The 16,872-nt window shown below is 38.2% G+C and overlaps 1 non-coding gene across 1 annotated transcript; it reads left to right on the top strand.

Annotated features, from left to right (window-relative positions):
- Positions 1 to 715: 715 nt before the first annotated feature.
- On the top strand, positions 716 to 823 carry LOC127746883 (small nucleolar RNA R71). Its single transcript, XR_008008695.1, has one exon. It is a non-coding gene; the product is annotated as a small nucleolar RNA R71 (small nucleolar RNA).
- The last annotated feature ends 16,049 nt before the right edge of the window (positions 824 to 16,872 follow it).

Raw genomic sequence — 16,872 nt, 5'->3', positions numbered from 1 at the left:
TAATCAGAATCTTCGTGGTATAAGCCGGATTGATGGCGGCATTCATGAGAATCCGGAAAGTCTAAACCTTGTCTGTGGTATTCCGAGTAGGATTCTGGGATTGAATGACTGTGACGTGCTTCAAACTCCTGAAGGCTGGGCGTTAGTGACAGACGCAAAAGAATCAATGGATTCTATTCCAACTTGATTGAGAACCGACAGATGATTAGCCGTGCTGTGACAGAGCATAGGAACGTTTTCACTGAGAGGATGGGAAGTAGCCACTGACAACGGTGACACCCTACATAGAGCTTGCCATGGAAGGAGCCTTGCGTGTATTGAAGGATTTCAAGGAAGAGTTGAAGTCAAAGGACAAAGCATCTCCAAAACTCCAACATATTCCCCATTACTGCACAACAAGTAACGCTTTTATTCTTCCTTATTAAAGTAATAATTATTAATTTTATGTCCTTTTCCTTATTAAAATACGAGGCTAAAGAATCCTATTAGTATCCTGACTAAGACAAATAAAATAAACATTGATTACTTCAAACCAATAATCTCCGTGGGATCGACCCTTACTCACGTAAGGTATTACTTGGACGACCCAGTGCACTTGCTGGTCAGTTGTGCGAATCACAAATTCGTGCACCAATCCACCTACAGAGTGGTTCAGTGACATCTTGGAAAATTCAAACAGACCATCATAGAATATATCTAATGTGGTCCATTCTGAAAGCATGTCAGAAGGACACTTTTTGGTCAGTTGCTTGTATCTTTCCCAAGCTTCATAGAGGGACTCACCATCTTTTTGTCTGAAGGTCTGAACATCCACTCTAAGCTTGCTCAGCTTTTGAGGGGGAAGAACTTGGCTAATAAAGCCGTGACCAGCTTATCTCAAGAGTCCATGCTATCTCTAGGTTATGAGTCCAACCATGTTCTAGCTCTGTCTCTTACAGCAAAAGGGAAAAGCATAAGCTTGTAGACTTCATGATCAACTCCATTGATCTTAACAGTATCACAGATCTGCAAGAAGTCAGTTAAAAACTGATAAGGATCTTCTGATGGAAGTCCATGAAACTTGCAGTTCTGTTGCAGTAGAGAAACCAATTGAGGCTTTAGCTCAAAATTATTTGCTCCTATGGCAGGGATTGAGATGCTTCTTCCATAAAAGTTGGAAGTTGGTGTAGTAAAATCACCAAGCATCTTCCTTGCATTGTTGTTTGGTTCGGCCATAATTGTTTCTTTTGCTGCTTCCTTTTCAAAAATTCAGTGAGGTCCTCTTCAGAGTTTTATGCTTTAGCTGCTCTTAGCTTCCTCTTCAAAGTCCTTTCAGGTTCAGGATCAGCTTCAACAAGTATGCCTTTATCTTTGTTCCTACTCAAAGAGAAGAAGACAAAGAAAATATGGAATCCTCTATGTCACAGCATAGAGATTCCTTTAGTTGTTAGAGGAAAACAAGAATGGAAGGATGAGGTAGGTAAGGAAGAATTCGAACACACAAAGAGAGATGGAGTTCAAATTGACAATAGAGGAGGAATGTAGTGTTTAAATAGGAAAAAGATAAGAGAGGGGGGAGAATTTTTGAAAATAAAAAAGAATAAAATTTAAAATAAATTTTTGAAAAATTGGTTGTGGTTTTGAAAAAGATAAGAAATAGTAAAACAAACAAAGAGTCAATTAGTTAGTTGAAAAAGATTTGAAAATCAATTTTGAAAAGATAAGAAGTTAGAAAAGATTTTGAAATTGATTTTGAAAAAGATATGTTTGAAAAGATATGATTGAAATTTATTTTGAAAGGGATTTGAAAAGGAAATTAAAAAGATTTGATTTTTTTTTTTTTGAAAAAGATATGTTTGAAAAGATATGATTTTGAAAAATGTTTGATTTGAAAAATATTTGATTTTGAAAAATTATGAAGATTTGAAAAAGATTCGATTTGAAAAGAAAATTCCTCTCCTTGTGTCATCCTGGCGTTAAACGCCCAGGAGCTACATGTTTTCGGCGTTTAACGCCCAATTGCTGCATGGTTTTGGCGTTTAAACGCCAGTTTTCCTTCTTCATTGGGCGTTTTGAACACCCAGTTTTTTCTCTGTAATTCCTCTGCTTTATGTTCTTGGATCTTCATTTTGCTAAATCCTTTATTCAAGAAGATATGTTTTCAATTTTGAAAAACAACAAAATGAGTCGAAACATATAATTCTTGGATTAAAACACAAGATATATGCAAGAACATTATGAATGTCAAGTTGAACACCAAGAACAATCTTGAAGATCAAGATGAACATCAAGAACTCAGTTTTCTTAAAGAAAACATGGAGGACACCAAACTTATAACTTTCTCATGTTTGGGCCATATGAATACAAGAATGCATATGTAGAACATCATGCAGTGCAAATCAATAAATCATGAAGATCAAATAAGGCAATTCATCAAGAACGACTTGAAGATAATCAAGAACACAATACATGTGTTTCAAAAATTGCAAGACAATTAAAATTATGCAATTGACACCAAACTTAAAATTTGGCCCTAGATTCAAACAAGAACCATGAAATATTTTTGAGTTTTTATGATTTTATGAATTTTTTTGGATTTTTCGAAAATTATATTTGGAAAAACGAAAAAAAGAAAAAAATTTTTGAAATATTTTTTGAAAACTTTTTTAAAATAAAATAAAGGAAAATTACCTAATTTGAGCAACAAGATGAACCATCAGTTGTCCAAACTCGAACAATTCGCGGCAACGGCACCAAAAACTTGGTGCACAAAATCGTGATCTCTAACAATGGCGCTCAACTTGGTATGCGCGTTCATAATCTCAGCACTTTCTTCACAACTCCGTACAACTAACCAGCAAGTGCACTAGGTCGTCCAAGTAATAAACCTTACGTGAATAAGGGTCGATCCCACGGAGATTGTCGGCTTGAAGCAAGCTATGGTCACCTTGTAAATCTCAGTCAGGCGGATTAAAATGGTTATGGAGTTTGATAATCAAAGTATAAATAAACATAAAATAAAGATAGAGATACTTATGTAATTCATTGGTGAGAATTTCAGATATGCGTATGGAGATGCTTCATCCCTCTTGAATCTCTGCTTTCCTACTGCCTTCATCCAATCCTTCATACTCCTTTCCATGGCAAGCTGTATGTTCGGGTTTCACCGGCGTCAATGGCTACCTCCCGTCCTCTCAGTGAAAATGGTCCAAAATGCGCTGTCACCGTACAACTAATCATCTGTCGGTTCTCGATCAAGTTGGAATAGAATCCAATGATCCTTTTGCGTCTGTTACTACGCCCAACACTCGCGAGTTTGAAGCTCGTCACAGTCATCCCTTCTCAGATCCTACTCGGAATACCACAGACAAGGTTTAGACTTTCCGGATCTCAGAAATGACCGCCAATAATTCTAGCTTATACCACGAAGACTCCGATCTTTCAGAATGGAGGCTAACAGATACACGCTCAATCTTAAGTAGAACGGAAGTGGTTGTCAGGCACGCGTTCGTAGGTGAGAATAATGATGAGTGTCACGGATCATCACATTCATCAGGTTGAAGTGCGAGTGAATATCTTAGAACAAGAATAAGTATGAATTGAATAGAAAATAGTAGTAATTGCATTAATACTCGAGGAATAGCAAAGCTCCACACCTTAATCTATGGTGTGTAGAAACTCCACCATTGAAAATACATAAGTGAAAATAGGGTAGGTGATGTGTGGAAAGCGATCCAACACAAAACTCACCGGCAAGTGTACCGGGTCACATCAAGTAATAATAACTCACATGAGTGAGGTCGATCCCACAGAGATTGAAGGATTGAGCAATTTTAGTTTAGTGGTTGATTTAGTCAAGCGAATCAAGTTTTGATTGAGTGGGTTGTATTTAACAGAAGCTAAATTGCTTGGAATATAAAGGGAGAAGGGAGAATTGCAGTAAATTAAAGAACAGGAAAATAAACTTGCTGAATCTACCAAAAGTAAATTGTGGTCTCAGGTCTCAAGAGACTAGGTAGCAGAGCCTAGATCTCTATTTGCCTTCCCAGATCCAAGTTCACAAAGCAATTGACAAGGAATTGAAGAAGAAGCAGTAAAGAGAATGTAAATGGATTCAATTATGCAAAAAAGAAACTAAAGAGTTCTTGAGTGGAGATTGAGACAGAATTTCCTCAATTCTTAACACCCAAGAATCAAAACAAGAAAATTAAAAATGCCCAAGCAAGAACGAGGAAGAAGAGAGATCAATTCTCCTCCCTAATTCTCTGAAAGCTTGGTTCAGTCTCTCAAGGAAAGTTGCTAAAATTCAAAGCTCAAAGAAAGTGCAAAATTCAAAAGCAAAGCAAAAGGTCCTAATTACATCAAACTAGCTCCTATTTATACACTTTCTATTCTTGGATTTTGGGATTTGGATGGGCTTTTGATTTGGTGAAGAAATGAATTGAATTGGATTTTTAATTCAATTTTTGGCCCAAAATTAATAGCTTCCAGGAGGCTGCCCTGCCCTTGCGGAGGGCAGGGCAGGATTTGATGCTTGGTGCGTGCATGGTGCGGCTTGGTGCGGTCTTGGTGCGCAGAACACTGCCCTGCCCTCGCGGAGGGCAGGGCAGGAAAAATTGGTGCGCCAGAGATGTGCCTTGGTGCGTGCTGATGCTGCCAGAATCATGCCATGGTGCGCCAGAATTGAGCCTTGGTGCGCCAAAGTTGTGCACCAACAAAATGCTGCCCTGCCCTCGCGGAGGGCAGGGCAGTGTTTTCACTTTGATGTCCCGCGTTCGAATCATGGCCAAGACACACGCTTATTCATTTTCTTTGGCTTTCTTGGCACGGTAATGGAACTTAGTTCCTTGCTTCCTCATGGTCCCGTGTTCAACTCTTGTGGCAAGCATTTGGAGACATTTTCCTTTGATTTTCTCCCCTTGTGAGCCCGATACTGCCCTTGTGGAGGGCAGGGCAACATGTTCTTCTTCTTGATTCCAAGGCACAAATTTGTGCTCTGCCCTTGTAGTGGGCAGGGCAGAGTTGCCTTCTTTGCCTTGTTCCCTTATGTTGCCCTCCTAGAGGGCAGTGTGCCCTTGTGGAGGGCAATGCTTGCCTCCCCCATTGCATGCGGCACACTTTTCCTTCCTTTGACCACGCTTCCTTCTCCTTGGGTCACGCTTTCTTAGGCCACGCTTTTCTCTTTTATTCTTTTGTTCACCTAAAATAAACCAAAACAACCACTCCAAGTATCACTAAATTCATAAGGCTTATAAATCAATTAAAATTCAATTAAAATTAGCTTAAACCTCATGAGTTATCATTAATTTCATGGTGGTTGCTTGATTTAAAGAAGTTATGCATTTTCACTCCAAATCACTTACTTAGGATGCAAGAAAGTGTATAAAGACTAATAAAACAAGTGAAATTAGCCTGAAAAATGGGTATATGATGACTTGTCATCAGTAGGCATGGCCGAGAGGCCAGCCCCCAATGTCTAAGATTCCAAGATGATAGTTCCAAGGTGTAAAATACAATAGTAAAAGGTCCTATTTATAATGAACTAGCTACTAGGATTTACAGAAATAGGTAAATGATGCAGAAATCCACTTTCGGACCCACTTGGTGTGTGCTTGGGCTGAGCATTGAGCTTTACACGTGTAAAGGTCTTCCTTGGAGTTTAACTCTGATTTGTAACATGTTTCTGGCGTTTAACTCCAACTTTTATGCCAGTTCTGGCGTTTTGACTTCGGAATAGGGAAGAGAAGTGGCGTTTTGACGTCAATTTACGTCGTCAAAACTCACACAAAGTATGGACTATTATACATTTCTGGAAAGCCCTGGATGTCTACTTTCCATTGCAATTGAGAGCGCGCCATTCGATTTTCTGTAGCTCTAGAAAATCTAATTCGAGTGTAGGGAGGTCAGAATCCAACAGCATTTGCAGTCCTTTGTTAGCCTCTAAATCAGATTTTTGCTCAGGTCCCTCAATTTCAGCCAGAAAATACCTGAAATCACAGAAAAACACACAAACTCATAGTAAAGTCCAGAAATGTGAATTTTGCATAAAAACTAATAAAAACATCCCAAAAAGTAGCTAGATCCTACTAAAAACTACCTAAAAATAATGCCAAAAAGCGTATAAATTATCCGCTCATCACACCACCACCACCAGCAACATCCCATCCGACATACTTGGTACAACGTCTGTTCAGATTCATGGAGCATAGTGAGTGCCGTATCATGCGACGCCTTGATCGAGTGGATCAGATGCTTGTAGCACTGGGCGCCGAGGTGCCCCCTGATGCCGACCTTTCCTCCACAGAGGAGAAGGAGCATTAAGAGGAGCAGGCTCAGCAGCCAGAGGCACCTACTCAGACCCAGGTTACCCTAGAGGTGCAGCAGACCTCAGTGGAGCCACAGCCTTAGGCCCAAACAGATGCGACCATTGACCCTCACCCTGAGCCCAAGCAGTAGCATTGAGGACGATGCTCCATTCTAAGTGTGGGGAGGTCACCGTCGTTGACGATTGAATTTTTTGTCGGTAAAGAAATTCACAAATATAATCGCGTTGTAAGTACAGCTTCTAAACCAACAGAAAATCCTTTCGTACAAACGTTTGATTGTCACAAGTAACAAAACCCAATGAAATTTATAAACCGAAGTATTCAAACCTCGGGTCATCTTCTCAAGGAATTGCAGGGAAGTATAATTTATTATTGGTTATGAAAAATAGTATTTTTGGGTTTTCGAAAGGTTTGAACAAGCGAAATAAATTGTAGGAGTTAATAAATCAATAGCTAATAAAAATTTTGGCAAGGTATGAAAATTAGAAGTCCTATCTTAGTTATCCTTATCAATGGTGATGAGAATTATATTTTGCTCCCACTAAGTCAACCTCTTATAATGAAGGTAAGTCAAGTGGATGAATCAATATGAATCCTCAAGTTCTAGTCAATTCCCAAGGAATGGCTAAAGTTAGTGGAATTTAAGTCAATTAGCAAAGATAATAATTATCAATCACAAAAGAGTTTGATAACTCAAGAGTATCTAATTATTCAACCAAAGCCAAGAATATAGAAAACTAAATTAAAATCATAAATATGAAATACCTCAAATTGTATTAATTAAGAAAATCCTAACATGAAAAGTTCATAAGCCAATTTGGCAACATAAATCAAATAAAAGCATTAGAGTATCTAAGAATGGAAAAGAAACATAAATTAAAGTAACATTGAACCTGTAATTGAAGAAATCATAGCTTAATCCTAATAGAAATCCTAAATCCTAAGAGAGAGGAGAGAGTCTCTCTCTCTCTCTAAAACTACATCTAAAATATCAAAAGTGAATTATGAATGTGGTATGAATTATTTTGATGAATGAATGGATTCCCCAATTTATAGCCTTTAATCTGTATTCTTTGGGCTTGGATCTAGACCAAAAAAGGGTCCAGAAGTCGCTGGGGCCGACTTCTGTAATTTTCTGCACGTGTGGTGATAGGCAAAATTGTGACTCATACTTTTCACAACTCGAACAATTCCTAGCAATGGCTCCAAAAACTTGGTGCACAATACTATGGTTCACACACATTCTTCACAACTTCGTACAACTAACCAGCAAGTGCACTGGGTCGTCCAAGTAATAAACCTTATGTGAGTAAGGGTCGATCCCACGGAGATTGTTGGTATGAAGCAAGCTATGGTCATCATGTAAATCTCAGTCAGGCGGATTCTAATGGTTATAATGGTTTTAGAATATAAAGATAAATAAATCATAAAATAAAGATAGAGATACTTATATAATTCATTGGTGGGAATTTCAGATAAGCGCATGAAGATACTGTGTTCCTTCTGAATCTCTACTTTCCTACTGCTTTCATCCAATCATTCTTACTCCTTTCCATGGCAAGCTGTATGTTGGGGGATCACCGTTGTCAATGGCTACCGTCCGTCCTCTCAGTGAAAATGGTCCAGGTGCGCTGTCACTGCACGGCTAATCATCTGTCGGTTCTCGATCATGTAAGAATAGGATTTACTATCCTTTTGCGTTGTCACCACGCCTTACAGTCGCGAGTTTGAAGCTCGTCACAGTCATTCAATCCCAGAATCCTACTCGGAATACCACAAACAAGGTTTAGACTTTTCGGATTCTCAAGAATGCTGCCAATGGATTCTAGCTTATACCACGAAGTTTCTGATTAAGGAATCCAAGAGATATTCATTCCAGCTTATTTGCATGTTGAACGAAAGTGGTTGTCAGGCACACGTTCATAAGTGAGAATGGTGATGAGCGTCACATAATCATCACATTCATCAGGTTCTTAGGTGCGAATGGATATCTTAGAATAAGAATAAGCGTGAATTGAACAGAAAAACAGTAGTAATTGTATTAGTACTCGAGGAACAGCAAAGCTCCACACCCTTAATCTATGGTGTGTAGAAACTCCACCGTTAAAAATACATAAGTGATAAAGGTCTAGGCATGGCCAAATGGCCAGCCTTCCCAAATGGCATATGAATTCGAAAATAGGGAAAAAAAACCACTAGTACAATAGTAAAAAGTTCTATTTATACTAAACTAGTTACTAGGGTTTACATAAATAAGTCTAAGTGCAGAAATCCACTTCTGGAGCCCACTTTGGTGCGTGCTTGGGCTGAGCTTGATCTTTACACATGCAAATGCTTCTCTTGGGGTTAAATGCCAAGTTGTAATGTTTTTTTGGTGTTTAACTCTGGTTTGTGACGTGTTTCTGGCGTTTTACTCCAGAATGCAGCATGGAACTGGCGTTGAACACCAATTTGCGTCATCTAAACTCGAATAAAGTATAGACTATTATATAATGTTGGAAAGCCCTAGATGTCTACTTTCCAACGCAATTGAGAGCGCACCATTTGGTGTTCTATAGCTCCCAAAAATCCATTTCGAGTGCAAGGAGGTCAGAATCCAACAGCATCTGTAGTCCTTTTTCAGCCTCCAATCAGATTTTTGCTCAGGTCCCTCATTTTCAGCCAAAAAATACCTGAAATCACAGAAAAACACACAATCTCATAGTAAAGTCTAGAAATGTGAATTTTGCATAAAAACTAATAAAAACATCCCTAAAAGTAGCTAGATCCTACTAAAAACTACCTAAAAACAATGCCAAAAAGCGTATAAATTATCCGCTCACCACAACACCAAACGTAAATTGTTGCTTGTCCCCAAGCAACTAAAAATCAAATAGGATAAAAAGAAAAGAATATACTATAAATCCCAAAATATCAATGAATATTAGTTCTAATTAGATGAGCGGGACTTGTAGCTTTTTTTTGCTTCTGAACAGTTTTGGCATCTCACTTTATCCTTAGAAGTTTAGAATGATTGGCATCCATACGAACTCAGAGTTTAGATAGTGTTATTGATTCTCCTAGTTAAGTATGTTAATTCTTGAATACGGCTACTTTTATGAGTCTTGGCCATGGCCCTAAGCACTTTGTTTTCCAGTGTTACCACCGGATACATAAATGCCACAAACACATGACTTGGTGAACCTTTTCAGATTGTGACTCAGCTTTGCTAAAGTCCCCAATTAGAGGTGTCCAGAGCTCTTAAGCACACTCTTTTTGCTTTAGATCATGACTTTAACCACTCAGTCTCAAGCTTTTCACTTGGACCTTCATGACACAAGCACATGGTTAGGGACAGTTTGATTTAGCTGCTTAGGCCTAGATTTTATTTCCTTGGGCCCTCCTATCCATTGATGCTCAAAGCCTTGGATCCTTTTTACCCTTGCCTTTTGGTTTTAAGGGCTATTGGCTTTTTCTGCTTGCTTTTTTTCTTTCTTTTTTTCGCCATTTTCTTTTTTTTCGCAAGCTTCTTCTTTTTCACTACTTTTTCTTGCTTCAAGAATCAATTTCATGATTTTTCAGATTATCAATAACATTTCTCTTTGTTCATCATTCTTTCAAGAGCCAACAATTTTAACATTCATAAACAACAAGATCAAAATTATGCACTGTTTAAGCATTCATTCAGAAAATAAAAAGTATTGTCACCACATCAATATAATTAAATTAATTTCAAGGATGAATTCGAAACTCATGTACTTCTTATTCTTTTGTATTAAAAACAATTTTCATTTAAGAAAGGTGAAGGATTCATGGAATTATTCATAGCTTTAGGACATAGTTACTAAATACTAATGATCATGTAGTAAAGACTCAAAACATAGGCAAACATATGGCATAAAATTAAAAAACAGAGAGATAAGAACAAGGAAGTTAAGGAATGAGTCCACCTTAGTAAGGGTGGCACCTTTTTCTTGAAGAACCAATGGTGTTCTTGAGCTCCTCTATGTCTCTTTCTTTCCTTTGTTGCTCCTCCCTCATAGCTCTTTGATCTTCTCTAATCTCATTGAGAATGATGGAGTGTTCTTGGTGTTCCACCCTTAATTGGTTCATGTTATGACTCAATCCTTCTAGAGAAGTGTTGAGTTGTTCCCAATAGTTGTTTGGAGGAAAATGCATCCCTTGAGGCATCTCAGGGATTTCTTGATGATGAGCTTCCTCATGCGTCTCTTGAGATCCATAAATGGGCTCTCTTGTTTGCTCCATCCTCTTCTTAGTGATGGGCATGTCCTCTTCAATAGGGATGTCTCCTTCTATGACAACTCTAGCTAAGTTGCATAGATGGCAAATGAGATGAGGAAAAGCTAGCCTTGCCAAGGTGGAGGGCTTTTCGGCTACTTTGTAGAGTTCTAGAGAGATGACTTCATGAACTTCTACTTCCTCTCCAATCATGATGCTATGGATCATGATGGCCCGATCCACAGTTACTTCAGATCGGTTGCTAGTGGGGATGATGGAGCGTTGGATGAACTCCAACCATCCACTAGCCACAGGCTTAAGGTCCAGTCTTCTCAATTGAACCAGCTTGCCTTTTAAGTCTCTTTTCCATTGAGCTCCTTCCACACATATGTCCATGAGGACTTGGTCCAACCTTTGATCAAAGTTGACCCTTCTAGTGTAGGGGCGTGCGTCTTCTTGCATCATAGGTAAGTTGAACACCAACCTTACGTTCTCCGGACTGAAATCTAAGCATTTCCCTCGAACCATTATAAGCCAAGTCTTTGGGTTTGGGTTCATGCTTTGATCATGGTTCCTAGTGATCCATGCGTTTGCATAGAACTCTTGAACCGTTAAGATTCTGACTTGTTGAATGGGATTGGAGATAACTTCCCATCCTCTTCTTCTAATCTCTTGTCAGATCTCCGGATATTTGCCCTTTTTGAGCTTAAAAGGGACCTCAGGGATCACCTTTTTCTTGGCCACAACTTCATAGAAGTGGTCTTGATGGGCTTTTGAGATGAATCTTTCCATCTCCCATGACTCAGAGGTGGAAGCAATTGCCTTCCTTTTCCTCTTTCTTGAGGTTTCTCTGGCCTTAGGTGCCATCAATGGTTATGGAAAAACAAAAAAGCTATGCTTTTACCACACCAAACTTAGAATGTTGCTCGCCCTCCAGCAAAAGAAGAAAAAATAGAAGAAGAAGAAGAAGATATGGAGGAGAGGGAGAGAGGTGTGGGTTTCGGCCAAGGGGGAGAAGAGAGGGTAGTGTTGTGTGAGAATGAAGAAGGATGGAGGGGTTTATATAGTGAAGGGAGAGGGGTTTAGGTTCGGTCATTTTGGGTGGGTTTGGGTGGGAAAGAGATGTTGAATTTGAAGGTAGGTGGGGTTTATGGGGAAGAGTGGATGGATGTGATTAGTGAAGGGGTAATGGGGAAGAGAGATTGAGGTGATTGGTGAAGGGTATAGTGTTATTGGATTGTGTGAAGAAGAGAGAAATGGGGTAGGTGGGGATCCTGTGGGGTCCACAGATCCTGAGGTGATCCTGTGGGATCCACAGATCTTGATGTGTCAAGGATTTCTCATCCCTGCATCTTTTAGGCGTGTAAAATGCCCTCTGTATGCAATCCTGGCATTTAACGCCAGATTGATGCTTGTTTCTGGTGTTAAACACCCAGATGTAGCTTGTTTCTAGCGTTTAACGCCAGCCTGATGCTTGTTTCTGGCGTTTAAATGCCAGACAGCTCTTCTTCCAGGGTGTGCTTTTTCTTCTGCTGTTTTTTATTATGTTTTTAATTTTTGCAATTATTTTGTGACTCCACATGATCATAAACCTAATAAAACACAAAAGAACAATAGAAATATAGATAAATAAAAATTGGGTTGCCTCCCAATAAGCGATTCTTTAATGTCAATAGCTTGACAGTGAGCTCTCATGGAGCTTCACATATGTTCAGAGCATTGTTGGGACCTCCCAACACCAAACTTAGAGTTTGGATGTGGGGGTTCAACACCAAACTTAGAGTTTAGTTGTGGCCTCCCAACACCAAACTTAGAGTTTGATTGTGGGGGCTTTGTTTGACTATGTATTGAGAGAAGCTTTTCATGCTTCATCTCCATGGTTGCAGAGGAAGATCCTTGAGCTTTAAACACAAGGTAGTCCCCATTCAATTGAAGGAATAACTCTCCTCTGTCAACATCAATCACAGCTCCTGCTGTGGCTAGGAAGGGTCTTCCAAGGATGATGCATTCATCCTCATCCTTTCTAGTGCCTAAGATTATGAAATCAGCAGGGATGTAAAGGCCTTTAACCTTCACTAACACGTCCTCTACCAATCCATAAGCTTGTTTTATTGACTTGTCTGCCATCTCTAATGAGATTCTTGCAGCTTGTACCTCAAAGATCCCCAGTTTCTCCATTACAGGGAGTGGCATAAGATTTATACCTGACCTCAGGTCACACAGAGCCTTCTCAAAGGTCATGGTGCCTATGGTACATGGTATTAAGAATTTACCAGGATCTTGTTTCTTTTAAGGTAAAGTTTGCTGAACCCATGTATTTAGTTCACTAATGAGCAAGGGAGGTTCATCTTCCCAAGTTTCATTACCAAACAACTTGGCATCCAGCTTCATGATGGCTCCTAGATATTGAGCAACTTGCTCTTTAGTTACATCTTCATCCTCTTCAGAGGAAGAATAGTTCTCAAAGCTCATGAATGGCAGAAGGAAGTTTCATGGAATCTCTATGGTCTCTATATGAGCCTCAGATTCCTTTAGGCCCTCAATAGGGAACTCCTTTCTGTCTGGGGGACGTCCCATGAGATCTTCTTCATTGGGATTCACATCCTCCCCTTCCTCTTTGGATTCGGCCATTTTGATTATATCAATGGCCTTGCACTCTCTTTTTGGATTCTCTTTTGTATTGCTTGGGAGAGTACTAGGAGGAGTTTCAGTGATTTTCTTACTCAGCTGACCCACTTGTGCCTCCAAGTTTCTAATGGAGGACCTTGTGTCATTCATGAAACTTAAAGTGGCCTTAGATAGATCAGAGACTATGTTTGCTAAGCTATAGGGGCTCTGCTCAGAATTCTCTGTCTGTTGCTGAGAAGATGATGGAAAAGGCTTGCTATTGCTAAACCTGTTTCTTCCACCATTATTAAAGCCTTGTTGGGGCTTTTGTTGATCTTTCCATGAGAAATTTGGATGATTTCTCCATGAGGGATTATAGGTATTTCCATAGGCTTCACCCATGTAATTCACCTCTGCCATTGCAGGGTTCTCAGGACCAAAAGCTTCTTTTTCAGAAGATGCTTCTTTAGTACTGTTAGATGCATTTTGCAATCCATTTAGACTCTGAGAAATCATGTTGACTTGCTGAGTTAACATTTTATCTGAGCCAATATGGCATTCAGAGCATCAATTTCAAGAACTCCCTTCTTCTGAGGCGTCCCATTACTCACAGGATTCCTCTCAGAGGTGTACATAAATTGGTTATTTGTAACCATGTCAATGAGTTCTTGAGCTTTTGCAGGCGTTTTCTTAAGGTGAATGGATTCACCTGCAGAATGGTCCAGTGACATCTTAGAGAACTCAGATAGACCATCATAGAATATATCCAAGATGGTCCACTCTAAAAGCATGCCAGAATGACACTTTTTGGTCAGTTGCTTGTATCTTTCCCAAGCTTTATAGAGGGATTCACCATCTTTTTGCCTGAAGATCTGAACATCCACTCTAAGCTTGCTCAGCTTTTGAGGAGGAAAGAACTTGGCCAAGAAGGCCGTGACCAGTTTATCCCAAGAGTCCAGACTTTCTTTAGGTTGTGAGTCCAACCATGTTCTAGTCTTGTCTCTTACAGCAAAAGGGAAAAGCATAAGCCTGTAGACTTCAGGATCTACTCTATTAGTCTTAATAGTATCACAGATCTGTAAGAACTCAGTTAAAAACTGATAGGGATTTTCTGATGAAAGTCCATGAAACTTGCAGTTCTGTTGCATTAGAGCAACTAATTGAGGCTTCAGCTCAAAATTGTTTGCTCCAATGGCAGGGATTGAGATGCTTCTTCCATAAAAATTGGAAGTAGGTATAGTATAATCACCAAGCATCCTCCTTGCATTGTTGTTGGGTTCGGCCATGTCTCTTTCTTTTTCGAGATTCTCTGTAAGGTTTTCTCTGGATTGTTGTGCTTTAGCTTCTCTTAGCTTCCTCTTCAGAGTCCTTTTAGGTTTAGGATCTGCTTCAACAAGAATGTCCTTGTCCTTGCTCCTGCTCATATGAAAAAGAAGAGGACAAAAAAGGAAGAGAAATCCTCTATGTCACAGTATAGAAAAATTCGAACACAGAGGAGAAGAGAGGGTTCGACTTTTGAGATGAAGAGAAGTGTTAGTAATTAAATAAAATAAATAGAAAGAGATGAGAGGGAGATAATTTCAAAAATTGTTTTTGAAAAAATGGTTAGTGCTTTTAGAAAATTAAGAGAAGAAATAAAATTAAAATTAAAATTTGAAACAATTAGTTAATTAAAAAGATTTTTGGAAAAGAGGGAGGTGATTTTCGAAAATTAGAGAGAGAAAAGTAGTTAGGTGGTTTTGAAATAGATAAGAAATAGTGAAGAAAACAAAAAGTCAATTAGTTAGTTGAAAAAGATTTGAAAATCAATTTTGGAAAGATAAGAAGTTAGAAAAGGTTTTTGAAATTAATTTTGAAAAAAGATATGATTGAAAAGATATGATTGAGATTTGTTTTGAAAAAGATTTGAAAAGGAAATTAAAAAGATTTTATTTTTAAAATTAAAATTGATTACTTGACTAACAAGAAACTAAAAGATATGATTCTAGAATTTAAAGATTGAACCTTTCTTAACAAGAAAGTAACAAACTTCACATTTTTTAATCAATCACATTAATTGTTAGTAAAGTTTTCGAAATTTATGAAATAAAATTAAGAAAAAAAATTTGAAAATCAATTTTTTTAATTTTCGAAAAAATAATAAGAAAAATGAAAAAGATTTGATTTTTGAAAAAGATTTTGAAAAGATAGGAGTTTTTTTAAATGAAATCTTGACTTGACTAACAAGAAACAACTTATTTTAAAAATTTTTGACTAAGTCAACCCAAAGATTTCGAAATTTATGAGAGAAATAAGGAAAAGATATTTTTTTTTGAATTTTTAATGAGGAGAGAGAAAAACACAAATATGACCCAAAACATGAAAATTTTGGATCAAAACCAATGATGTATGCAAGAACACTATGAATGTCAAGATGAACACCAAGAACACTTTGAAGATCAAGATGAACATCATGAACTTATTTTTGAAAAATTTTTAAGAAAAGAAAAACATGCAAGATACCAAACTTAGAGATTTTTAATGTTTAGACACTATGAATGCAAAAATGCATATAAAAAACAACAAAGGACACAAAACAAGAAAATATGAAGATCAAACAAGAAGACTTTATCAAGAACAACTTGAAGATCATGAAGACACATGCATGAATTTTTCGAAAATTTTTAGAAAAATAAAAAATATGCAATTGACATCAAACTTAAAAATTGACTCAAGACTCAAACAAGAAGCACAAAATATTTTTTTGATTTTACGATTTTAAAATTTTTTTTGGATTTTTCGAAAATTATTTAAAAAAACGAAAAAGAAGAAAAATTTTTGAAAGATTTTTTAAAACATTTTGAAAAGAAAATTACCTAATCTGAGCAACAAGATGAACCGTCAGTTGTCCAAACTCAAACGATCCCCGGCAACGGCGCCAAAAACTTGATAGGCAAAATTGTGACTCATACTTTTCATAACTCGAACAATTCCTAGCAATGACTCCAAAAACTTGGTGCACAATACTATGGTTCACACACATTCTTCACAACTTCGCACAACTAACCAGCAAGTGCACTGGGTCGTCCAAGTAATAAACCTTACGTGAGTAAAGGTCGATCTCACGGAGATTGTTGGTATGAAGCAAGCTATGGTCATCTTGTAAATATCAGTCAAGCGACTGCTTTCATCCAATCATTCTTACTCCTTTCCATGGCAAGCTGTATGTTGGGGATCACCATTGTCAATGGCTACCGTCCGTCCTCTCAGTGAAAATGGTCCAGGTGCGCTGTCACCGCACGGCTAATAAAGAATAGGATTTACTATCCTTTTGCGTTGTCACCACGCCTTACAGTCGCGAGTGTGAAGCTCGTCACAGTCATTCAATCCCAGAATCCTACTCGAAATACAACAGACAAGGTTTAGACTTTCTGGATTCTCAAGAATGCTGCCAATGGATTCTAGCTTATACCACGAAGATTCTGATTAAGGAATCCAAGAGATATTCATTCCAGCTTATTTGCATGTTGAACGAAAGTGGTTATCTGGCATACGTTCATAAGTGAGAATGGTGATGAGCATCACATAATCATCACATTCATCAGGTTCTTGGGTGCGAATGGATATCTTAGAATAAGAATAAGCGTGAATTGAATAGAAAAATAGTAGTAATTGCATTCGTACTCGAGGAACAGCAGAGCTCCACACCCTTAATCTATGGTGTGTAGAAACTCCACCATTAAAAATACATAAGTGATAAAGG

The sequence above is a fragment of the Arachis duranensis genome, chromosome 4, assembly GCF_000817695.3.
Source record: "Arachis duranensis cultivar V14167 chromosome 4, aradu.V14167.gnm2.J7QH, whole genome shotgun sequence".
Taxonomy (NCBI): domain Eukaryota; kingdom Viridiplantae; phylum Streptophyta; class Magnoliopsida; order Fabales; family Fabaceae; genus Arachis; species Arachis duranensis.
The sequence above is the reverse complement of the archived record's forward strand: the minus strand, read 5'-3'. Positions and strand labels throughout refer to the sequence as shown.